This window comes from Sapajus apella, unplaced genomic scaffold, assembly GCF_009761245.1.
Source record: "Sapajus apella isolate SASKATOON/1434 unplaced genomic scaffold, GSC_monkey_1.0 scaffold64, whole genome shotgun sequence".
Taxonomy (NCBI): Eukaryota; Metazoa; Chordata; class Mammalia; order Primates; family Cebidae; genus Sapajus; species Sapajus apella.
In genome coordinates this window covers 1,969,170-1,996,204 of record NW_022437004.1, presented here as the reverse complement: position 1 = coordinate 1,996,204, position 27,035 = coordinate 1,969,170, and the positions used below count along the sequence as shown (strand labels likewise).

The following is a 27,035-nucleotide window of genomic DNA, read 5'->3' as shown; positions in this document are numbered from 1 at the left end:
ATAACAGAAGAAAATATTTGCATATCACATATGTAAAAAAAGATTCATATCCAGAATATATAAACAACTGTACTTAACAGTAATAAAACAAACAATTTAGAAAATAGGCTTGAACAGATATTTCACCAAAGAGGATATATAATGACAAACAAGCACTATAAAAAGAAAACATCATTAGCTATTAGGGAAATGCAAGTTAAAATCACAATAATATGTGTCTAATAAACATCTATTAAAATGGCTAAAATAAAAACAAAATACTGACAATACAAAGACTCTTGTGAAGAGGCAGAGCCTGTTGGATCTCTCATACATTGCTGTACGGACTGTAGGATGGTATAGCCACTCTGAAAAGCCGTTTGGCATTTTCTTATAAATTTAAACATATATATATTTAAACACTACATATACCTAAACAATTACACTTAACATGACCTAGCAATTATACTCTTGAATATTACTCTAGAGAAAGGAAAACACGTTTAAAAAAAACTATACAAAAATGCTCAGAGTAACTTCATTTGTACCAACTCAAATGCTAGAAATAACCCAATGTTCTTCAATGGGTACACGGGTAAAAGGATAAACATATTGTGGCATGTCAACAAAACAGAATGCTACTAAGCAATAAAAAGTAACTACTTATACACTCAATAGCTTGGATGGTTCTTAAGAACATATTCATGTTAGGTCTTAGGGTTTGGGGGAGGGTGTGACTATAAAGAGAGTGCATGACAAAATTTCTTTATGGTAATGGGACAGTCCTATATTACAATTTTGGTGGTGGTTACATGAATTTACACACATGGTGGTAGACAGACTTTAAGGTGGTCCCCATGATCCCTGACTCTTGATTACGTTCTTGTATAATGTCCCCCCTTTGTCTCGGGGCAAAACCTCTGGAATACAGCAAAGATGGTGGGATCTCAATCTCAGATTGTTTCATTGTATATGACTCTGTCTGCTAGCCCAATTGCATTAGAATTCTTTCACACCTTGGCTGGCTTTCAGGAAGCAGTAGGCTGGCTTCCTATAGTCTCAAGGAAATGAATTCTGCCAACGACCTGAGTTTGGAAGCAGGAGTCTTTCCCCAGATCAGCCTCCAGATAAACACTTAGCCCTAACACCTTGATTTTAGCCCACCAAAGTACCCAGCAAAGCTGTGCCTGGACTCCTGACCCACAGAACTGTGAAATAAAGATGTGTTGTCTTAAGCAACTAAATGTTTTGAAATCTGTTATACAGCATAAAAAACAAATACAAATGAGATTAAATATCATTATATCCCAAAAATGGGTGCATATAAATTTAGTGAAATCCAAATAAGATATGTAATTTAGTTAACTGAATTGTACCAATTTCAATTTCCTGATACTGATAATGTACTGTGGTTATAAAAGATGTTATTATGGGTAAAAACTAGGTGAAGGGTATACACAAACCCTTGAACTATTTTTGCAACAATTTAAGAATCTTATTTCCAAATATAAAGTTTTTATGTATATACTTAAAACATATGCACACACATATATATGTATGTATACAGATGTGTGTGTGTGTGTGTGTGTGTGTGTGTGTGTAAGCTTCAGGAATTAAAATGACAGTTCATTCACCAAAGAAAATCCCTTGGAACACTGCTTAATGCCACTTTCTTCAATGTTATACATAAGTTTAGTGGAATCCATTATTAGTTTTCCCAGGAAAAAGTAAATCAGAAGGAACCAAAAAAATAGGTACCCTAACAAGACGATACTTGAAAACCAGCAGTATGTAACAAGAGATATTTGCACTAAGAATTCAAAATATAGAAACACCTGGAACTATTTAATGTAAGAATAATCTGATACACAATATTCAAGACCTAGGAGATAAATTATACAGTGGAACTAATGGATATAAACTATCAAGAAACTATTTAATTATAAAATTCTAAGAAACAATGTATAAAACATTAGACTAGGAATCAAAAAACCTGGGTTCTGGCCTGTCCTAACACTTAATAGTTACCTAACTTAAAGCAAGTGAGAGCTTTCCAAGTATCTCTTTATCTCTAAAATTGAAAAAATAATGCCTACCTCTCAACATTATGGGAATCAAAACAGAAAAAAATAGATGAGAAGGTATTGCATAAGATTGGGGTGTATATGCCCAGAATCCTGGGTTTTTAAAAGGAATAGACAAACAAATGCATTTTAGATTTTAAAACTCTACCAATACTGCTTAAAATAGAATTTTGATAACTGAAAATATTATGCCAGCTTAAATGAGGCAAAAGTTCATTGAAATGAAAAGATAAAAAGGATACCTGGATTTACACTTTGGGAGGCTGAGGTGGGTGGATCAATTGAGGCCAGGAGTTCAAGACCAGTCTAGCCAACATAGCAAAACTTCACCTCTACTAAAACAATACAAAAATTAGCTGGGTGTGGTGGCACATGCCTGTAATCGCAGCTACTTGGGAGGCTGAAGTACAAGAATTGCTTGAACCTGGGATGGGAGGTTCCAGTGAGCTGAGATGGTGCCACCACTGTACTCCAGCCTCGGTGACAGAGAAAGACTCTGTCTCAACAACCACCACCAAAAAGGGCCAGGTGTGGTGGCTCATGACTGTAATCCCAACACTTTGGGAGGCCGAGGCAGGTGGATCATCTGAGGTCAGGAGTTCAAGACCAGCCTGACCAACATGGGAAAACCCCATCTCTATTAAAAATACAAAATTAGCCAGGTGTGGTGGTGGGTGCCTGTAATCCCAGCTACTCAGGAGGCTGAGGCAGGACAACTGCTTGAATCCGGGAGGTGTAGTTTGCAGTGAGCTGAGATCATGCCACTGCACTACAGTCTGTGTACACAGCCAGATTCTGTCTCAAAAACAAACAAACAAAAAAAAACCCAACCAACCAAACAAACCTTGGATTCAAATATTCAAAGAACCATGTTTGAATGGAACAGTTTTCTCCTCTGGTTAACTCCTCCTTATCCTTCAGGTCAATGTGGAAAGTGATCCTTGACCTCACCGTATTGGTTACATGCTCCTGCCAGCTGACCCATAGCACATTCCACTTGTTTCCTACCATATACCTCACCACACCTTTGTCTTCCCTGTGTGATGATAAGACAGGCTTTCTAAGTCTAGAGGCAGAATCTTTCTTGCTCACTACTGTGTTCACAGCACACCATAGTCAATCAATAATTTTATTATGTTTTAATTTTTTTGAGATGGGGTCTTTGAGATGCCAAGCTAGAGTGCAGCGGCACAATCATGTCTCACTGCAGTCTCAACTTCTCAAGATAAGTGATCCTCCCACCTCAGCTTCCTGAGCAACTAGAACTATATAGGCACATGCCACCATGCTTGGCCATTTCTTTAAATTTTTTTTTTTTTGTAGAGATGCGGTCTCACTAAGCTATGTTGCCCAGGCTGGTCTTGAACTCCTGGCTCAAGCAATACTCTTGCCTTAGACTCTCAAAGAGATAAATACTTTAAAGGCAATTCTTTACATTTCATGGGAGAAACGGCAATCCCTCATATCCAAATCCAACCCTCCCTGCCTCCAACGGTCTAGTTATAGAAAACGTTTTAGGCAAAAAGAAAACAAATGTATTGGGAAATATAAACAGGTAGAGTCAGAAATAAAGACAGCCCTCACGTTTATAATATGGAAAGGACTTTCAGTCAACAAGCCATTGTTCTTTTCCATTCAGTCACATACATATTCATGCAGAAAAGACTACTATACAGTGAGTAAAATCTGAACTTTATTAATAACTGTCCTCTTAATGATTACTTAACAGACTAATTTGCCTTTGTTATTTTATCTGTACATTCCACATTCTTATAATCTTATATGTTTAAAACAGAAATAATTTTACTTTGTGAGTATTCTAAACAAGAGGGCTCATTATCAAGAGACAAGTACTAGAGCCTGCCAATGACTCTAGGAGCATCTGATGACCATGCTACTCACCAATTCTATCAACTTTCCTCTGGTAGTGTTTCTTAAGCTGTTGCATGTATATGGAGTTTGGGTGAGGAATGGGGATGCAGAGTACAAATCTACTCTGGGATCCTGATGAAAGCAACAGACCTCAGAAAATTCCATGTATGCAACACATACGCACTCACTCACTCATTCGAAGTGGTAGGTTTCATGAGATTCACACATTCCTAAGGTTTATCCAAGCAACCCAAATTGAAAGTCCATGCAGACATACCCTCTTGCCAACCAGTTACTTTCTAGCTATCAACTATTTCTTATGAGCCTAATATGCAAAAAAGGCTTTGTAGAAAAAATACACTATATTCCAAAAAGGGCATCCAATAAGACCTTAATTAATTAACTTTCCATAATATCTCCTTTATACAAAATCAACCATGTTAAAAATTTAAGTAACTTCAAAGATCATATTAAGCAGACCTCCCAATGATCAGAAAACCCTTTCTTAATGTCTAGATTCTATTTGTAGTCACACTTTCTTCATTCGGAACCTTCCCCATCCCTGGAATTCCCGGTAGATAAAACAGGCAAGCCCTTCACTGTGTCCACAGTTCTAACAAGAAATAATAATAATAGTTCCATATACCTATTACTAACCAATATAATTTAACTGAGACCTTTAAGAACAAAGGGTCAAAAAAACAATGCGATACTACCTTACTCCTCCAAGAATGGCCATAATTTTGAAAATCAAAAAATAATAGATGTTAGTATGGATGTGGGGAAAAGGGAACACTTTTACACTGCTGGTGGGAATGTAAACCAGTACAACCTGTATAGAAAACAGTGTGGAGATTCCTTAAAGAACTAAAAATAGGTCTACCATTTGATCCAGCAATCCCACTACTAGGTATCTACCCAGATGAAAAAAGTCTTTATATGAAAAGGATACTTGCATGCTTGTTTACAGCAGCACAATTTACAATTACAAAAATATGGAATCAGCCCAAATGCCTATCAATTAACAAGTGGACAAAGAAAGTATGGTGTGTGTATGTATGTGTGTATATACATACATACACACACACACCATGGAATACTACTAAACCATAAAAAGGAATGAAACAACAGCATTTGCAAGGAGCCTGCATGGAATTGGAGACCACTATTCCAAGCAAAATAACTCAGAAATGGAAAACCAAACATCATATGTTCTCACTCATAAGTGGGAGCTAAGCTATGAGGACAGCGTAAGAATGATACAATGGACTTCAGGGACTTCGGAGGGAAGGGTGGGAGTGGGGTGAGGGATGAAAGACTATACATTGGGTATAGTGTACACTGCTCAGGTGATGGGTACACCCAAATCTCAGAAATCACCGTGAAATATCCATATAACCAAACACCACTTGTTGCCCCCAAAATCTATTGAAATAATAATATAAAAAGAATAATGGGTAACAAAACATTTTTTTTTTTTTTTTTTTGAGACGGAGTTTCGCTCTTGTTACCCAGGCTAGAGTGCAATGGCGCGATCTCGGCTCACCGCAACCTCCGCCTCCTGGGTTCAGGCAATTCTCCTGCCTCAGCCTCCTGAGTAGCTGGGATTACAGGCACGCGCCACCATGCCCAGCTAATTTTTGTATTTTTAGTAGAGACGGGGTTTCACCATGTTGACCAGGATGGTCTCGATCTCTTGACCTCGTGATCCACCCGTCTCGGCCTCCCAAAGTGCTGGGATTACAGGCTTGAGCCACCGCGCCCGGCCCAAAACATTTTTTTAAAAGGGCTACTTATACACTGTATTTTTCTTCCATCTCTACATGTGAATTAAAAGTCCTTACCCCTAGCCAGAACTTCTCAATGGGGCTGTATAACCTCCAACGGGCATTTTGGAAATATGGGGAAATTCTGGTTCTGAAGACAACAACAAGATAGAGACAGACAGACATGGAAACAGACAGGTTGGGAAGTAACTCCAACAGAGGTGGAGGCTCAGTGAAACAGAAATCTAAACAACTTTTAAGAAATCATGAAGCCTACGAGTATATCAGAACAATTAAGAACAAGTTTTGGCCAGGAGCAGTGGCTCATGCCTGAAATCCTAACACTTTGGGAGGTGGAGGCAGAAGGATTACTTGAGCCCAGCAGTTCGAGACCAGCCTGGGCAAGATGGTGAAATCTCATCTCTACAAAAATTGCAAAAATTAGTGTGCACCTGTATTCCCAGCTACTTGGGAGGCTGAGGTGAGAGGATCACCTGAACCCCAGGAGGTTGAGGTGACAGTAAGCCATGACTGTGCCACTGCACTCCACCTTGGGCAACAGAATGAGACCTTATCTTAAAAATAAACAAACAAAACGTTTTGACTCCTAGCTCAAATCCCAGCTCTATCACTTACTACCTGTGTGTATTCTGGCACACTACATAGTCAAGAATCTCAGATTCTTCTTACCTCAAAGAATTATTATAATGATTAAATAATTTATATGTATCTTAGTCACAGTATCTGGTACTTATTACTTATTCAATCATCAAAAGAGATAACATTATTATTACTAAATATAACCAAAAAGTGGCCAATGGATAGCAGGATATAAGAATGTTGAGGCTGGGCGCCTCAACAAAAAGTGGCCTGTAATCCCGGCACTTTGGGAGGCCACTGCCAGTGGATAACCTGAGGTCAGGAGTTCGAGACCAGCCTGGCCAACGTGGTAAAACTGTCTCTACTAAAAATACAAAAATTAGCCAGGCATGGTGGACACCCATAATCCCAGCTACTCGGGAGGCTGAGGTAGAATTGCTTGAACATGGGAGGCGGAGGTTGCAGCGAGCCGGTATGGCGCCACTGCACTCCAGCATAGGTGACACAGCGAGCCTCTATCTCCAAAAAAAAAAAGTTGAAAAGATGAAACTAAGACTAATTTTTTAGGTATATGCTTAGAGTATGCCTATCACAAAAACCCCCAATGTGCTAGAATGTTGATTATTTTTTAAATAAGCAGAGACAAAATAGAAGACACAGTAGCATATCTATTTCACACATCATGATAAGAAATATTTGGCTTAAAGAAAGAAATAAGCAGGAAGAAGAAAAAATTATAAAATAAAAGCCCAGAGATGTCTTTGTTGTTTTTAAATATATAATAAAACAACACTCAAACTAATATTATAAATAGATGGATGAATGGATGGACAGATAGGAAGACACAGAAGGGGGGGGAAATCAGATTTGGGCTTCTCATTAAATGTTTTATTTTAGGTTGAAGACATAAAAGCAGGTTGTTAAGTTACTCAGAGCTGGAAGTTAGAGAAAGAAACAATGAAACTATGTGGACAATATAAAACCACCTCCCTGAGGAAATGAAACTAATTAGCTAAGTACAAGATAAATAACATATATTTACAAACAGAAACAATAAAAGATCCAAGTGACTTCGTTGAAACAAGTTAAAAATTAGTGAGCAATAAAATATTATACTGGCAATTTGACACAAATGTGATGTAGGAAAACAAGTGCAACCTTTCCATTTCCCTCATATTGGTCTTTGTATATGTTAATGACACAAGAGAAAAATATTTTTAAATTACCATGAGGGTTTCTAAGCTAGAGATTTCATAAAGAAATAATTTCTGATGTGGAAATGATAAAGAGCACATTTAGCATAGTAGCTGGGGGTTTAGGAATGGGAAGGGTAAGAAAGAGAGTTATCCAGAAGGTTTCATTCAACTATACTGGTAATGTTTATTTATTTATCTATTTGATGGCTGGTCAACACAACAGTATTTTGTTTTAGTACTCTCTGTGTACCTTCAGTATGTCTATAATTTTTTATAATAAACAAGGAAGAAATGACACAAAAACTAAAGGGAGAAAGTTATCCAATAGCAGATACTGAATTTCATTACTGGGGAAGTAGTTGTAGAAGGCTGCAGAATTCCCTGAAGGTTATTAAATATAGGATAGTCCTCTGTCTGGAATGTAGATGCTACAGATGAAGGCAAAGGCCTCTCAACCTCTTAAAATTCTTCTATTCTGAGAGCACATTTCCTTGAAAACATGTTCAGAAATTTTCAGTTCAAATGCATGTTATTTGGTATATTTCAATATACAAGAAATTCTAAGTATATATTTAAATTTATACTCAACGTAATACATAAGCTTCTTTTATCTCATTTTTCTTATATTGTAAAGTTGGTCTCCACCAATCTTAATACATCAGAACGAAACAATTAAGATAGCACAAATGTATCATTTAAGTAATAGTCAAGTGGAATCTTCGCAAGTTAAGTGTCTTAAATGGATTCTCATTTACAACCTTAATTTAAAAGACTTTATACTTTATGGTATATTAATGTTTTTAATAATTTATAACACACCCTGATTATTATCCTTCTGAAAGAATCGCATGCATCATTACATTCTTAATAATTCAGAATATGGTATGATTCATTATCTTGAAGAAATTTTAGTAGTATGCAAAATCATGATTGAAAGCACATTCCTCCTACAGAAGTTGTATTCCATGAGGCAGAATAAAAGTAAATCTGGCAAGGGGTAGGAGTGGCCTAAAACAGTCTGATCAGATATAAACTATAATTCAGTTTTTGGCATATAGGTGCTCCGATAAAACATCTACCCTATACTTTCCTATAGTTTGTTTTGTAGAAAACAAACTATATCCTAGTTTTAAATTAACAAACTATATCCTAGTTTTAAATTAACTCGTTTAGCAAAAATTAATTATTTATTATGTGTAACATCCTAGTCAGTGGTGATATAAAGAGCAAGCCATTCTTTCTGTAAGTTGGTGGCTTAGACCTAAGTTTACAGAAACATATTTAATATAACTTGCTTTAAAACGTATTTATATTAGAAAACAGTTGAGACTTTTAAGCCCATAATATATCCTAAAATATCATATGTAAAACAATTTTCTAAACCAACAATGTATCACTAAAGTTTATTCACCATAGCACTAGATTATGAAGGCTTAGAGGGAACAAAGTAGGCTGAAAATAATTTTCCCACATTAAAAATAATGTTTCTATTTCCCTTAACAGTTCAACATATAGATATACATATATACACACATACACATACTAAGTATAATTCATGAATCAAATAATTTATGTTTATATTAGAACTGTAGAGGAAAATAAAAGAAAATTACGGCTGGGCACAGTGGCTCATACTTGTAAGCCCAGCACTTTGGGAGACCGAAGTGGGTGGATCACGAGGTCAGGAGTTCAAGGCTTGTCTGGCCGTCTGGCCAACACAGTGAAATCCCATCTCTAGCTTAAAAAAAAAAAAAAAAAAAAATATATATATATATATATGAAATCAGCTGGGCATGGCAGGCACCTGTAATCCCAGCTACTTGGGAGGATGAGGCAGGAGAATCGCTTGAACCTGGGAGGCAGAGGCTGCAGTGAGCCGAGATCATACTACTGCACTCCAGCCTGGGCAACAGAGCAAGACTCCATCTCAAAAAAAAAAAAAGAGAAAGAAAAGAAAATCCTTCCTCCTGAAATTTTCACTGCCATTCTCCAAGCGTCATTTTATCCCTATAGCTTTGAAACTTGCAGAGATTTCACCTCTGTACTTATTGAGCAATATAAATGATCACATTTCTAACTACAATTGTAAACTGTCTTTATAAGCACTCTACAAACATCCCATATACACATACATTGTTAAAATGCATTATATATCCAAAATGATATACATCTATGATTTAATGTCTACAATTTAAACACCTCATTAATATGAAGACAATTTTTTCAGCCCAAACTTATCTCACATTTAATCAATAGACATCTCAACAAAAAATGATTAAAAATCATATCTACTCCAATTGACAGCATGTACCAAATCTGAGGTTCTCCCAATTCCAACACAGAAACATGTTTCACAACCAAAATTGTCCAGGCTGATTAAGAAAAGGTGGAATATTAATGGCGGGGAGTAGAATGACAAATAAGAAAACCTTAAGTTTTTTTTTTTTTTTTTTTTTTTTTTTTTTCACTTTAAATTCAAGGGTACAAGCGTAGGTTTGTTACGTAGGTCTTTATAACAGAATGACTTATATTCTTTTGGTTACATACAAAATAATGGGATTGCTGGTTGAATGGTATTTCTGTCTTTAGGTCTTTGAAGAATCGCCACACTGTCTTCCACAATGGTTGAACTAATTTACACTCCCACCAACCTCCACAACCTCAACAGCATCTGTGATTTTTCTGACTTTTTAATAACAGCCATTCTGACTAGTGTCAGATGGTATCTCGTTGTGGTTTTAATTTGTATTTCTGTAATGATCAGTGATGTTGAGCTTTAGAAAACTGGTTACAAGATGCACTGCAAACCTTAAATTGTTTCAATTGTGTCTTTTCTAAAATAGTGGTAAGTTCAGCCACACTAATTTCAAATAATTATTATGATAGCTTTTAAAAGTAAAAATACCATAGAATGTTCTGTAGGAGGTGCTGGGGGGAAAATACCATAGAATGTAAAGAAGTAATAAAAGTAGCTCTTATGCAAAATTTCTCCTCAATATATTCAGTATAAAATTGGAGAAAAAATAGGCCTGGAAAATTTTTCTCCTTTCTAACAGATCTTAATCATAACCCACTTCCAGGAAGATTCCTTCAATTAATTTCTCCTTTAAACTTATCATTCCTATGTTCTATACTAATATGGCACTTACTACATTCTGTCTAGTTTATCTAATACCATGATGCAAATATTACCCAATGACTTCCCAAAATGCATCTCTACTGTGAATCCCAGAACCAGTTTTACATTTCTAACTGCCTGCTACACATCACCACTTAAGATGGTCTATTGATTTCAAACTCAGCCTGCCTCAAAACAAACCATTCATCTATCTCCCTATTTCTTCTGATGATGCCAAAATCCCCAGTCACCTACCTTCAATCCTAAGGATTTTTTACCCATCCTTTCCCTTGCCCTCCACATTCAATCAGATGCCAAATACCACATACCCACTTTCATTTCCTTTGCAAGGCCTCTGATACATTTTCAAAGTCAAGGCTGTGTGTGTAGAGAAAGAAAATGTGTAACTGATAAGTGGCACTGTTCAACTGAAGTCCCAGAATAATTTTTTAAAGTTTATTGTAAAAAGAGGCAGTAATACGCAATTTTAATAAATAATAACGTGTAGGCCATTCTTTTGTTCAAGTGGTATGTTTACATCTAGCCAAGTACAACTAACTTTCTTAACCCTGTATATTTTTACTCAGTGACATTTTTAGAATAACCTGTATGTTCCTAATATTGGTTCTAATTTTAACCTTAAGTTTATATTATATCAATTTTGAATCCTGTAAACAACTTTTGCTTTAATGGTGATTTGGGACTGTATGCTTCTTTCCCTTCATTATCCTGGGCAGTTCTTGACATGTGATCCACAGGTCCCAGGATTCTCAATATCTTTGCTTAATTATTTAATGTCTATGTTTCCCTGCCATATTTCAAGGTCCATGAGAGAAGAAAGTGTATTTGATTACTATGAAATATTCTGATGGGCCAGGCACAGTGGCTCACTGTAATTCCGAGGTGGGTGGACTGCTAGAGATCAGGAGTTCAAGAATAGCCTGGCCAACATGGTAAAACCCCGTCTCTACTAAAAATACAAAAATTAGCCGGGTGTGATGGCATACGCCTGTAATCCCTGCTACTAGGGAGACTAAGGCAGGAGAATCATTTGAACCTAGAAGGCAGAGGTTGTAGTAAGCTGAGATCATGCCACTGCACTCCATCCTGAGTGACAGAGCAAGACAGTTCTCAAAAAAAAAAAAAAAAAATTATTATTATATAACCAAGTCCCAGAATAATGCTTTGAATACAGCAGGAGCTCAGTGAATATTTGCTGAATGAACAGAAAAACAGCTGCTCAAAGTTGAAATACAACTGTGAGAAAAGAAAAAAAAGTATACTAACCACAAAGGTCATGTGATACAAAAATAAAGAGTGCTACATGCCTAAAGAAAATGTCAAATTATCTACCTATATTCTGTGAATCAGGCAACACAATGTGACATATTATTGCATAAATGTGACCTCCAAAAACAATGTTAAAGAGTTTTATATATTTAAAGGCCCAAGATTAATTTATATGCAAAATACACTTCTTTTCTCATCAACGAGACTCTACATTATGATTGTATATAATAAAACAAAACTACATTTTAATCACAATTTAGGATTAGTAATGTTGAAGTATGACTTATTGTATCAAGTCATATATTCCAAAATAAAGTTTCCCATGGATATAAGCAGTACCCCAAAGAAGAACAAATAGTCACAAGATTTTGAAATATCTTACACTTTACTACTAAATGGAATAAAGTTTATAAAATGACATATTCCATTATGAGTGAGAGTTGGACAACAAAAACCTATAGAGAAGCAGTTAATACCCACAACTAGTTTCCTTATTTCTATTCACACGAAACAAGAACTACAGGTTTAACAGGTTCAACCACTAAACCATATTAGAGTTTAACAGGTAGGCCACCATTGCAGATCTGCAGAATGTCACTAGGTATTTATTTATTAAGGAAAGCCTTAATAATGAATAATTTCAACATTTTTTCTCTAGGCTAACAATCTGCATCAGTGTTAGTCATGCTACTGAATAAAACCAAACAGCAATCAGTGTTGTTCCCATATACTACTAATACTGCCCAATAAGCTGGGTTTCCTTCAAATACACAAAACAAATAAAAATGCATCAAAAGAAAAATACTAGAACAATTACAGACCCAAGAACCGTATTAATTTGAATATAAGTTACATATGGATTGCTTTCAGCATTATCTGAGTGTGCTGAGATAAATGTAACATGTCATTAAAGGTGCTTTCTCTCAATATTCTGGTTAGAAAAATATGACCAGGTAATTCAGAGAAAAGGGATCCAGAATGGATAATAAGCAAATGAAAATATACCAATCCTCTGTTATAATTAGGAAGATACAATTAAAATAATGAGGTATCTTTTCTTACAAAATAATTGGAGAAATATTAAAATATTAAATATTAAAATACAACCTGTAAGGAAAAGCAACTACGATGTGGAAGGCAACTTGACAATCAATATATGGCTAACTTGAAGATACTCATTTGCTCAGAACAAGTAATTTCATTTCTAGATGCATATAAACTATAAACATGTATATAAAATGCAAAAGAATGTTGGTCGTAATATTGTTTGTGAAAGGAGAAAAATCGTAACCAATTTACATAACCATCTATACAAAAAAGAACAGATTTATAATATATGCTATGCAATGAGACACTAAACTGTCATTAAAACCAATCTATTAAATGTGTATCTCCTTGAATAAATATGGAAAAGAATTAAAAAAAAAAAAACTTGTTAAGGCATATACTGAATGTAAGACTTCTCTACCACATTTTCCTCTGCAAAATGAGGAAAGGTAGTAGCAGTAAGATAAAGAATGTCAAAGAAGTAGGGCTTACATCTATAAAACATTTATTTTTTAAAAATGCAATGTAAATTTTGCAGAACTAACATTTACTCAGGGAAAAGAGATATAAATTATTCTCAGCCTTTTGGTACATGTTTGAAATGTTTCCAAATTAAAAAAAAAAAGTGTATTAGAGGAGACTTCTACTTCTGACCAAGGTTAAGTAGCCATGGGCAGATTTACCCTCCCAGCTGAAACAAAAAACAGACAAGATACATGAAACAACAGTTCCCAAAACATCTGACAAAACGTAAAGACAGTGAGACTAGAAATGAGAAAGAAATGAGGTGCTCTTTTACCAAAAGGGAATTAAATTAGAAAGCAATAAAAGGAAGATATCTGAACAAATATCCACAAATTGAAAACTGATGTACTGCTCACTAACCTATGGATTAAAGAGAAATCAGCCCATATTCTGAACTGAATGAAAATGAAAACACAACATATCAAAAATTGCACAATGATGCTAAAAAAAAAAAAGGGGGGGAAAATTATGACTGTCAACAGATACAAAAAATAATTACATAAAAATCCAACATTCTTTCCCCATAAAAACATTAAGCAGGAAAAGAAGCAAACATCCCCAATGTAATTAAAGGGCAAATATAAAACTCATACAACTAATCTTACATTAATAATGTAAGACTGCTCTCAGCAAACTGACACAAGAACAGAAAAACACCGCATGTTCTCACTCATAGGTGGGTGTTGAACAATGAGAATACATGGACACAGGGAGGTGAGCATCATACACTGGGGTCTGTAAGGGGGGAAACGGGAGGGACAGTGGTGGGTGGGGAGTTGGGGAGGGATAACAATGGGGAGAAATGCTAGATATAGGTGATGGGGAGGAAGGCAGCAAACCACAATGCCATGTGTGTACCTATGCAACAATCTTACATGTTCTTCACATGTACCCCAAAACCTAAAATGCAATTTAAAAAATTAAAATAAAAAAATTATAATGTAAGACTGCATGTTTTTCCCCTAATACTAGGAACAAAATAAGGATGGCCACTTTCATCACTTCTATTCCACATTGTACTGGAGGTCCTAGCTAGTGCAACCAAGCAAGAAAAAGAAATAAAAGGCGCTCCAGATTACAAAGAAGTAAAACTCTTTATGCAAAGACATTATTGTTACATAAAAACACTATGGAAACAATAAAAAAGCCACCAGAATAAATGAATTCAGCAAAGTTGCAAGATGCAAAATCTATATGCAAAAATCAACTGTACTTCTATATGCTAGGAATGATCAGAAAAATAAATTTTTAAAATACCATTTAAAATAGCATTAAAAACATGTAGTACTTACAGACATATCTAACAAAAGATGTAAAAGACCCATACACTGAATACTACAAAACACTGCTGAAAAAAAATCAGAGATCTAAAGAAATGGAAAGACATACTTTGTATATCATAGAATAGACAACTTAATATCATTAAGAAGTCAATTCTCCTCAAGTTAATCTAAGATTCAATGCAATCCCATTCAAAAATCCCTATAGACTTTTTCTAGAAATTGGCAAGCCGGTTTTAAAAACCATATGGAAATAGAAATAACCTAGATAGTCAAAACAAATTTGAAGGAGAGTAAAGTTGGAAGACTAATACTCCTAGATTTCAAGACTTACAAAAAAGCACCAATAATTTTTTTTGCTAGCATGAGACTGGCAAAAACTAATAATAATAAATATAGCCATGGAAAAGGAGAGCAGAAGGAGTCCCACACATATGTGAACAACTGATTTTTTTTTTTTTTTTTTTTTGAGATGGAGTCGTGCTCTGTCACCCAGGCTGGAGTGTAGTGGCACTATCTCAGCTCACGGCAACCTCTGCTTCCCAGGTTCAAGCAAGTCCCCTGTCTCAGCCTCCCGAGTAGCTGGGACTACAGGCACCCACCACCACACATGGCTAATTTTTGTACTTTTAGAAGAGACAGGGTTTCATCATATTGGTCAGGCTGGTCTCGAACTCGTGACTTCAGGTGATCTGCCTGCCTCGGTCTCCCAGAGTGCTGGGATTACAGGTGTGAGCCACTCCACCCAGCCACGACTGATTTTTGACAAAGATGCAAAGGCAAGTGGAGAAAGACTACATTTTAAAAATAAATGGTGCTGAAACAAATATATGTCCATACGAAAAACATGAACTTCGATCCACACCTAGCACCATAAGCAAAAATTACCTCACAATGGATTATAAAACTAAATGTAAAGCCTAAAAGTAACATTTCTAGAAGAAAACAGAATAGATGTATCTTAGATACCAAACCGAAAACACAGTATGTAAAAGAAAAAAGTTTTGATAAACTGGATCCATCAGAATTAAGAACTTCTGCTCCTGGAAAGATACTTTAAAAGAAAAAAAAAAAAGATAAGCTACAGAATTGAAAATATTTGCAACTCACAGATCTCATAAAGGTATTAAATTCAGAATATATAAAGACTCTCAACATTCAATAAGAAAACAACTCAATTTTTAAAAACAGACAGAGATTTGAATAGATGCTTCACCAAAGATATATAGATAGCAGATAAGATCATGAAAAGATGGTTCAACATCATTAAATGCAAATATGCAAATTAAAACCAGTGTGACATCACTATAATGCTATTAGAATAGCTAAAATTAAAAATATTATTTGTACCAAGTACTTGTGAGAATATAAAGCAACCGCAACTCTTTTTTTCTTTTTTTTTGAGACAGGGTCTTGCTGTCGCCTGGGCTGGAGTGCGCAGTGGCTCCATCACATCTCACTGCAACCTTGACATCCCAGGCTTAAGTAATTCTCCTGCCTCAGCTTCCCAAGTACCTGGGACCACATGTGCAAACCACCACACCCAGTTAACAACCAGAACTCTTAAACACTGCTAGTAGGAAAAAGTAAAATGATAATGATACAGCTACTTTGGAAAATCATTTGGAGGCTTTTTAAATACTTAAACGTGTATTGCTGTATGTTTTAGCCATTTTTCTCTTAGGCATTTACTCAAGAATAATAGAAGCATAAGTCTACTAAAACTTCTACACAAATGTTTAAAACATCTTTATTGGTAATATTTCGAAACAGGCAATAACCCAAATATCCATCAACAGGTAGAGATAAATTGTGGCATTATATATCCATATAATGAAACAGTACTCAACAACAAAAATTACTGAACTATTGATAGATACAGCATGTGAAATTTCAAAATCACTATTTGAGTGAAAGATGCCATGTCTCCCTCCCCAAAGTACACACTGAATAATTCTTTTTATATAAAAACTCCATAAAAGGAAAATTCATCTATAGCAACAGAAAGAAGGGACTAGGTGAAAGGAAATAATGACAGGAGGAGATTAGAAAGAGACAAACTTTTGGGGTGGTAAATATGTTCATTATATTGTTTGCACGGACAGTTTCACAGCTATTATCTGTATGTCAATTTTATCAAATTGCATATTTTAAACGTGTGACCTTTACTGTATGTCAATTATATCTCTTTAAATAAAGATGCTGAAAAAAAAGCCTTTTTAAGTCTCTGATTCCTGTTCTGTACATAGGATTATATTTTCCCTTTACTAATATCAAGGATGTTCATCAAAAATTATCTTCTACTAGAGTTAAGATATCTTGGTTCTAGACTCAATTCCTCTATTTGATGATAGTATATCACTTAAACCTCTCTGGATCTCATTTTTCTAACCTGTAAAATGAGATTAAGCGAAATGGATACATGCCCATCTCAATATTTCACAGAACTACAGACTAAGTAGCCTTCACTTTTTACCACATTATGTTGTTTTCAGAACACTATAGTAAAACGTCATTCTATAAGCCAAGTCATATTCTGTGATGGGAGGAACATGCTTGTTACAAAATGTATCAATAAACTCCTAAAATTATTTGAAATATTAAAATACAAAATACACACAGAAAAGATCATTAACTTGGATTTAGACAGATCTAGTTTCAAATGCCAGTTGGGCTAACTTGCTTTTATTTTTTATTTTTTAGAGACAGAGTCTCCCTCTGTAGCCCAAGCTGGAGTGCAGTGACACAATCTCAGATCACTGCAACCTCCACCTCCCAGGTTCAAGCGCTTCTCCTGCCTCAGCCTCCCTAGTAGCTGGGATTAGAGATGCATGCCACCAAGCCTGGCTAATTTTTACATTTCTAGTAGAGATGGGGTTTCACCATGTTGGTCAGGCTGGTATCGAACTCCTCACCTCATGATCCACCATGTCTGGCTGGACTAATTTGCTATGCCACATGGGCAAGTAACTTTCTCTCTCTATGCCTTATTTTAAAAATATGTAAGTAACAAAAATAAACCAATATCTCTTAGATTATAAAATAAAACCAGTACATGTCTGACACGTAAGTTATTTAATAAATAGTAGTTAATGTCTATTAGTAAGATTGTGCTTTACATCATACAACTATCAGCATGCTTTAGACTTCATTGTAATTATTAAAATAATTACCAGAGAATTAACATAAAACACAACCATTACCACCAGTTTAAAAGGTTCTCTGACTATATATTAAAAAAAAAAAAAATTTGGTTGCTCGGCATGTACGAAAGTTAGGCAAGGATATTTATTTAGTGCCCATGAAGTATCATTTGCATAAATAACTGCTGCATTTTATTTGAACCTAAATAGTAAACCAAAAAAGCAGAAAAGGGGCAGGGAGTGCTGGAAGATAGGGTGAGAAGTACTGCTTTTTTAATATCAGATCATCAGGGAAATGCTATCGCATAAGGAGATACTTTAACAGGGACTTTAGTATATTTTAATTCATTAAAAAAAAAGTTTACACAAAATATCACTGCATCATTAGCCAAAGACTTCCCTGTCCACAACAATAAAGAAATTTACCTCTTTAAGCAAGGAATAGAATATAAAATATTTTGAACACAATGTTGCAACCTAAATCTAATTCTTCCAAAGGTGAAACTATCACACAGGAAAAAAATAGTTTTCAACTGAAACTAGAATATCTCATGAAAACTGTACAGTTGAAAGTTTTCATTTACTTTTTTCTATAGCTCCTTGACTTAAAATGATCTTTGATCATACTAGAAAGAAAACACATAACTGACGAAAAATCTTTTTAAGTGGTGAAATCTGCATTATTCCAAGTAAAAAAGTAAATATGGGATAAAATAAAGAAATTCTTTGTTTACATTCTTTACATCTTTTTTACTGTTGATCTCAAAGAATAAAGATAACACAATTTTCTTCCTTCTCAAGCTGCTGACCAAAGTTTAGAACCAGCAAATATACTAAAGCCAACTTGAGTAACTAAATAATTTGCCTGCCAAAGCAGGAAAAAAGAACAAGGACATAATTTGGAGCAGTCTTCTGAACGAAAAATAGAAAATTTTCTTTAATTTTTCTGCTTGCATGCATTGGTTCCTATTATCCTACCTTCCTTGAACATCTTTTCCTCTCAGAAATTCCAACGATCCCATTTTAAGCTTATCTTAAAATGAACACTGCCAAGCCAGGCGCAGTTGCTCATGCCTGTAATCCTAGCACTTTTGGAGGCCAAGGCAGGTGAATCGCCTGGGCTCAGGAGTTCGAGACCACCTTGGGCAACATGGTAAAACCCTGTATCTACTAAAATACAAAAAATTAGCTGGGCATGGTGGCACACGCCTGCAGTTCCAGCTACTCAGAAGGCTGAGGCAGGAGAATCACTTGGGCCTAAGAGGTGGAGGTTGCAGTGAGCCAAGATCATGCCACTGCATTCCAGCTTGGCCTACGGAGTGAGACTCCATTGCAAAAAAACAAAAAAACAAAATGAAACAAATGACCACTCCCTCCTCTAAAGTCCTACACTTGTACAATTCACTTAGAAACTGTGTGTGACTTTGAGCCATCTCTTCTACTGCTATCCTGAAATGTAATTTAAATTTTGACTTTTCACAACTGTCCCAGCAACTGAATTTAGATTCTAGAGCACCACTGTCCAGTTCAGATTAACTGCATGTGGATGTACACATTTAAATTTAATTAAAATGTAAGTTCCTCAGGCATACTAAGCCACAATTTAGGTGTAGCCAGCCACTTGTTGCTGGTAGTTACCATACTGGACAGTTACCAAATGGATCTGTAACATTTCTAACATTGCAGGAAGTATTACTGAATAATTCTAAAATGTAGTGGCCAGGTCGAAAGTTTGCGTATACTATATGGTTCTTAACACAATACACGAATATGGTAGGCACTTACATATTTGATTTAATAAAGACAAATTACTGTAGTGGTAGAGATAGCCCTACAAACACATCCTGTTTAGTCAGAAGTCTTTTATAAAACTGAGCCAATATTTTAGCTTTGGGAAGACTATCTCCCAATAAAAGGCAATAACATGGCAACAAATGACCACAGCTAAGAAGTGGCTGCCACTTGCTTTTTTATATGTATTTTCCAGTTTCCAAACTCACTGTCATTCCCACAATTAGGTGTATCACTTGTACTTACCTGCTTCACTAATTTATGTTACTTAGATTCCCTGAGGGCAAGTTAGTTGTGACCTCGGCTTCATACTACATGGACACTTAAATGTTTTGCTAAGTAACATGATTAATTCAGATAAGATTTATGAATCCACAAGTAGTGTACTTAAAATAGCATGGCTCTGTTTTGATATATAATGCTTTTTACTAACACAAGCCGTTAAGTAAACTACTTTTTTTTACACAAACAGCAGGTTCTGAATAAAAAATTATCATGTTGGCCAGACATGGTGGCACAAACCTATAATCTTAGCACTTGGCGGGAAATCACTTGAGCTCAGGAGTTCAAGACCAGCCTTTGCTACACGGTGAAACCCCGTTTCTACTAAAAAATACAAAAACTGGCTGGGCACAGTGGCTCACGCCTGTAATCCCAGCACTTTGGGAGGCCGACGTGGGTGGATCACTTGAGATCAGGAGTTCAAGACCAGCCTGGCAAATATGGTGAAACCCCGTCTCTACCAAAAATACCAAGATTAGCCAGGTTTGGTGGCACGTGCCTATAGTCCCAGCTACTTGGGAGGCTGAGACAGGAGAACCATTTGAAACCAGGAGGCAGAGGTTGCAGTAAGCTGAGATTGCACCACTGCACTCCAACCTGGGTGACAGAGCAAGACTCATCTCAAAAAAAAAAAAAAAAAAATACAAAAATTAGTTGGGTGTGGTGGTGAGCACCTGTAGTTCCCGATACTTGGAAGGCTAAGGTGGGAGGATAGCTTAAGCCCAGGTGATCAAGGCTGCAGTGAGGTGAAATCGTGCCACTGCACTCCAGCCTGGGTGACAGTAAGACCTGGTCTCAAAAAAAAAAAAAAAAATTCATTTAGTGTCTAGTAGCCTGGATAAGAATTTATGGCCTTTCACGGCAACTCTCTCAAAAACATATCTTAATAATGTAACTTTTGAAATTAATAAATTTCACTGGGGACTACTGAAATGAAGAGAATTAGTCTATTTTAACTTCATGACACAACAATTCACTTGGTCATATTTGATTATAATACCAGGTAGATAACAGGTATTCACATTGCCTAAATTAATTAGTCATGAGTCCCTTAACTAGAACATGAGATATATTTTGAGAAATGTGTCATTAGGCAATTTCATAGTTGTACAAACGTCATCAAGTGTACTTACACAAATCTAGATGCCATAGCCTACCATACACATCTAGGCTATATAGTACAGTCTAAGGCTCCTAGGCTACAAACCAGTACAACATGTTACTGTAGGAAACTGTAATGTGTATCTAAACATTTCTAAACACAGAAAAAGTACAGTAAAACTACAGTATTGTAATATTATGGGACCAATGTAAAATGTGCTCTACTGTTGACTGAAGAGTTGTTATGTGAGGCATGACCGATTACATTCTTGCCTAGATATGGGGAAAAAAAAACTTGCTGCAAGTATCAGATAAAAACAAAATGTTAATATTCAAGTAGTGAACTATGAAAATCTGGTTTGGTAACTTTCATGAACTCAACCTTTGTTATTTATTTCTGCTATCTGTATAGTAAAAAGTCTATAATGAGGGAATAATTTTCCTTTGGGTATCTACATGCACTACATTTTGAAAATCAATGAACTCAAAAATTATCAGCTTTAGCCATTTCTCATTACACCAGCTGATCAATTGTAACTATATTAAGCCAAGTTAGTAACAGAAAAACAAGTTTCTGTTTTGCAAAGAATATTAACTGGTATCCTTTCCTATCTTAACTCCTATAATTAAGCTGAGAAGGATACCTACTGCACAGGTGTTTATTATCAATACCACTTTCTCTTTCCAAAGGGTCAGCATACAGGACAAACAACAGTCTAACTTTTTATTCCTTAATATTTTTTATGACTGGAAATTGTTTTCAAATTAGTAAGTAACCGTCAAAAGCACAGATATAGTGAAATTCATAGATAAAAATGAAATTAGATAAATTTCTTCCTACTTACTCTTAAAAAATACATAAATGATATTCTTAGAAATAAGATTTTATTCTTTTGGCTTAAATCTGTCAAGGAACATACTCAAGGAATTAATGTTTTTAAAACTGCTTTAAAGTGCTAGATTTAAATAAGTTCTCGGGCTTGAGTGATTATTCAGCAAATTAAAATAATTTTTATAGCCAACAATTTCAAAAACTTGAAGCATTTAAAAAATATCTTACAATATCTTCTGAAAAGTAATTTTATTTTACTTACTTTTTTTCTTAGATGGAGTCTTGCTCTGCTGCCTGTTGCCCAGGTTAGAGTGCAGTAGCATAGTCTTAGCTCACCACAACCTCTGCCTCCTGGGTTCAAGCAATTCTCCTGCCTCAGCCTCCCAAGTAGCTGGGATCACAAGCACATGACACCACGCCTGGCTAATTTTTGTATTTTTAGTAGAGACAGGGTTTTGCTATGTTGGCCCAGCTGGTCTTAAATTTCTGACCCCAGGTGATCTTCCCATCTCTGCCCCACAAAGTGCTGGGATTACAGGTGAGAGCCATGAAAGTCATTTTAATAGGTAAACTAGTATTAATTAAAACACACAATCCTTAGTAATAAAGAAAACTAGACACACACACATATACCACACACACACCCTGCCCCTCTAATTCCCGAAAGATGGCATTGGAGGCTGTCAGCAAAACAATACTTCATTTAATCTCAGTAACGGTAAACATGCTCAACAGTACAGAATTTCTAGGATAAGATGTATTAAGATTAACATTAAAAAAAAAAATTACTACTAATCATCATTTGCTATTTTTCTACACCTGAGATCAATTATGCTTCACCTCCTAAAAAAAGTAATTTAATATATATACTCTTAACTAAGGGAATTATATAAAATATTACTCCAAACTCTTATGTTTTTCTGAATATGTGAATGACAGTTTATAACTTTTTAATATATTTAACTTCTAAGACTTTATCATTTACTTCACTTGAAAATGAGTTTTATTTAAAACTCATTCAGTAGAAAGTATTTTAACACTTTCTATTCAGGGTATAAACAAAAACCTCTGGACTCACTGCAAAAAAACGCATTCTTTAAACAGAATTAATTTCTAAGGGACTTTTCTGTCCTCTCTAAATTCAAGGTATTAAAATACACCTCTGTATTCCTTATCAACAGAACTTTCTAAGATGATCAAAATGTTCTATATCAATGCTGTCCGATATGGCAACCACTGGCTGTATGTGGCTACTGAGCACTTAAAATGTGAACAGTGAACAAAGAACTGACTTTTCCACTTAATTTAATCAACTTAGAATTTAACACCTATGCAAAGCTAGTGGCTATTACTATCAAATGATCATGACTAGGTTTGATAACCTCCAACGGTGCTGTATTTATTAAAAGAAACAACACAGGAGGCAACCCAAGTGTCCACTGACAGATGAATGGAAAACAAAATGTGTTATATATACACAATGGATTACTCAGCCTTAAAAAAAGAAAAAAAGAAAATTCTGACACATGCTACAAAATAGATAAACCTTGAGGATACTGAGCCATGTGAATTAAGCCAGTCATAAAGGGACAAGTACTGTATGATTCCACTTGTGAGGTACCTATTCAAATTCAAAGACATAAACTAGAATGGTAATTGCCAGGAGCTGCGGGAAGCAGAACAGAGTTTTAGTTTTACAAGATGAATTCTGTAGACGGATAGTAATGAAAACTGTACAGCACTGTGAAGGTATTTAACACCACTGAAGTGTACACTTAATAATAGTTAAAATGGTAAATTTTATGTCTACCACAACTTAAAATTATATATATTTTAAAAGCATAACAATTCAAATAAGTACTTCTGACATAATAGCTAACTAGAAATCTAAAGTCATCAATAATGAAATAGATGCTTCTCAGAGATGGAAACTCAGATTTATTGAAAAAACAATAAAACAAGAACCAATTATAGTAATCCCAAAATGATTCAAATTATATTATTATACATTACTATACCATATCCAAGAGCTTGGCATTTTACTTGATGGGATCTAGCTGTACAGAGTAAAGTGGAGTTCTTTTAAGAAGTCACAAGGTTCAACAAAATAAAGTCAGAATACTTAATGCTTTGTTGTGTTTTGTTTTGTTTTATAGGCACTGACTAGAGCTGGCCTTGAGCAAGTCTCATGTTGAGTAACTAGAAAAACAAAACTCAAAAAAAGGAACTGTATACAATTATTTTAACTTCCTTAAAAGATAAGGCTAACTCTAGTAGAAGGGCTTAATAAAAGTATAGCTCTCAGGCTGTAAAGAAGGAAATACTGGGATAAGGCACAAGATTGCCACCATTAATAAGTAATTAATGCATGCACAAGAAAGCAGGCTAAAAATCAACATAAATAACAAAAGAGATCATCCTTTTTCTCAGAACTCTGTATGTATTTAGCTTCCAACTGCTATAATTGCTAGGAGTGTTATCATATTACAACAAAATATTTTAGGAAAGTTACTAATTAAGTGAAAAGGGATGATAAAATGAATTTACTCTCTTAGGCTTCAAAAAAAATCTTTTTTATTTAAAGCAGTTTATCACTATAAGATCTTAATCCCCACAAACAGCCATAAATTGGAAAAAATAAAGTTTAACATCAGAAGAATATTAAAGGTATATTATTCTTTTCAAAGTCATAAAAATAAGTATTTTTTTAGTGCACTGAACTACATCACACATCTACAACATTTACTTCGCAAGTCTCTATTGTGGGTAACATGTTTGGTCTCTTTTAACTCATATGTAGTTTAACTGGTTTTAATTGAAAACATCACTCAACTTCATTAGTAATAATTCTTTTTTTGTTGTTGTTGGAGACAGAGTCTCACTCTGTCACCCAGGCTAGAATGCAGTGGCGTGATCTCAGCTCACTGTAACCTCTGCCTCCTGGGTTCAAGCAGTTCTCCTGCCTCAACCTCCTGAGCAGCTGGGCCTACAGACGCACGCTACCATGCCCAGTAATTTTGTATTTTTAGTAGAGATGGGTTTTCACCAGGTTGGCCAGGATGGTCTCAATCTCCTGGCCTCAAATGATCCACCTGCCTCGGCCTCCTAGAGTGTCGGGATTACAGGCGTGTGCCACTGTGCCCGGTCAACAGAACTTTTAAGATGATCAAAATGTCCAAAGTCAATGCTGTCAAATATGGCAGCCACTGCCCATATGTGGCTACTGAGCACTTAAAATGTAGATAGTGGTAAGAGATGATGATACTAGAACTGTGTAGAGAACTAAAATGAGGGATAGCAGAGAGAAGGTAAGGGTTCATGTTAAAGCAGATACCAGCTAAGGAAACATGAACATCTGTATATAGGGTATAATAACACTTTCCATTCCTAACTCAAAGGGTAATTTTTAAAATAAAGTAAAATGGTGAGGCACAGTGGCTCACGCCTGTAATCCCAGTACTTTGGGAGACCAAGGCGGGTAGATCATTTGAGGCCAGAAGTTAGAGACCAGCCTGGCCAATCTGGTGAAAACCCATCTCTACTAAAAATACAAAAATTAGCCAGGCATGGTGACGTGCACCTGTAGTCCCAGCAGCTACTCACAAGGCTGAGGCACTAGAATCGCTTGAACCAGGAAGTGGAGGTTACAGTCAGCTGAGATCATGTCACTGCATTCCAGCCTGGGAGACAGAGAGAGACTCTGTCTCAAAATACACATACACATACATGTACACATACATACATACAAAATTGAAATAATTATATGGGGAAGTGCTTTATAACTCAAAAATGCTCTACAAAAAAACAATGATATTAGTAATACTATTCACATTTTTTAAACATAGTTCTCTTTACTTTGTACATAGTACCTTTAAAATCAACATCAGTTCTTTCTCTGTAATTAGCACTCGACTATACAAAAATAATATTCCACCATTGCTGCCAATCACAAAGAAAGCAAAAATAAAGGTCCACCATTTTTAGAGATTTATGGAAGCAAGAATGTTGTTTTAGAGTTGATAAAGTTATCCACTGATTATAAGAAAATCCTTATTATAAGGTTTATTATAAGGATCAACCAAAATTCAGTGTAGAATTTTTGCAGGGTTTCTATGAGGTTCCAACACAATGAAAACATACGCCAAAACAAAAATTTATAGTAAAATGAACATTCTCCTGATGCTGGAATGCAAAGATAAGGTTTCCATAGCAACGAAATGGAAATTTAATTTTGGTAAGCTATCGCAACAAACAATTGGACATTTACTATAATTTGCACAACAAAGCTCAAGCATATGCAATTACAGTGTTGATATTATTTACTAATATTCACAAGTATATTGCCAAAAATCTGTTTGTCTAAGAATTGAAATGTGCAGGATCATTTTGGACTCTGCAGATACATAATCTTAATTTAAATTCACAAAATGTCCAAAGCCTGTGAGAGGATAAAGAATCTGAATTTAAGTTGCTCCATGAAGTTGCTGAATGGTGATATAATAGCTCAATATTTATAATGCACAATGCACAAATAACACACCATAGATTCTTAAATAAAAACTCAATCGTAGAAATCTTAAGATTTAAATAATCATAACCTGTGATTTCTTTATTTTGCATATAATCTCAACATACTATTATTTTAAATTATGACAATCATGGAAATATTTACACCTTAAGATAGTTATCCTCACTGTCCCTTCTATGAAGCAGAAAAGGATAAAAAACGGGTAGGGGAAGTGAAACTAAGTACGATCGGCCAGGCGTGGTGGCTCACGCCTATAATCCCAGCACTTTGGGAGGCCAAGGCGGGCAGATCATCTGAGGTTGGGAGTTTCAGATCAGCCTGACCAACATGGAGAAACCCCATCTCTACTAAAAATACAAAATTAGCCAGGCATGGTGGCACACACCTGTAAACCCAGCTACTCAGGAGGCTAAGGCAGGAGAATCGCTTGAACCCTAGAGGCGGAGGTTGCAGTGAGCCAGGATAGCGCCATTGCACTCCAGCCTGGACAACAAGGGCAAAACTCTGTCTCAGAAAAAAAAAAAAAAAAAAAAAGGGCCGGGGCGGGGTGGCTCACCCGTGTAATCCCCACTTTGTGGGGGGGCGGGGCGGGTGGATCACG

General features: G+C 35.6%; 1 protein-coding gene and 1 long non-coding RNA gene across 6 annotated transcripts in view; both read right to left on the bottom strand.

The window, feature by feature from the left end:
- PKN2 (protein kinase N2) overlaps positions 1 to 27,035 on the bottom strand; it is a 155,971-nt gene that overhangs the window by 109,291 nt on the left and 19,645 nt on the right. The gene's annotated exons all lie outside the window — the stretch shown is intronic.
- The window catches only part of LOC116529895, a 17,687-nt gene continuing 800 nt past the window's right edge, over positions 10,149 to 27,035 (bottom strand). Inside the window, exon 2 of the long non-coding RNA XR_004259729.1 lies at positions 10,149 to 11,505. This is a non-coding gene — a long non-coding RNA (uncharacterized LOC116529895). The remainder of the gene's footprint in view (positions 11,506 to 27,035) is intronic.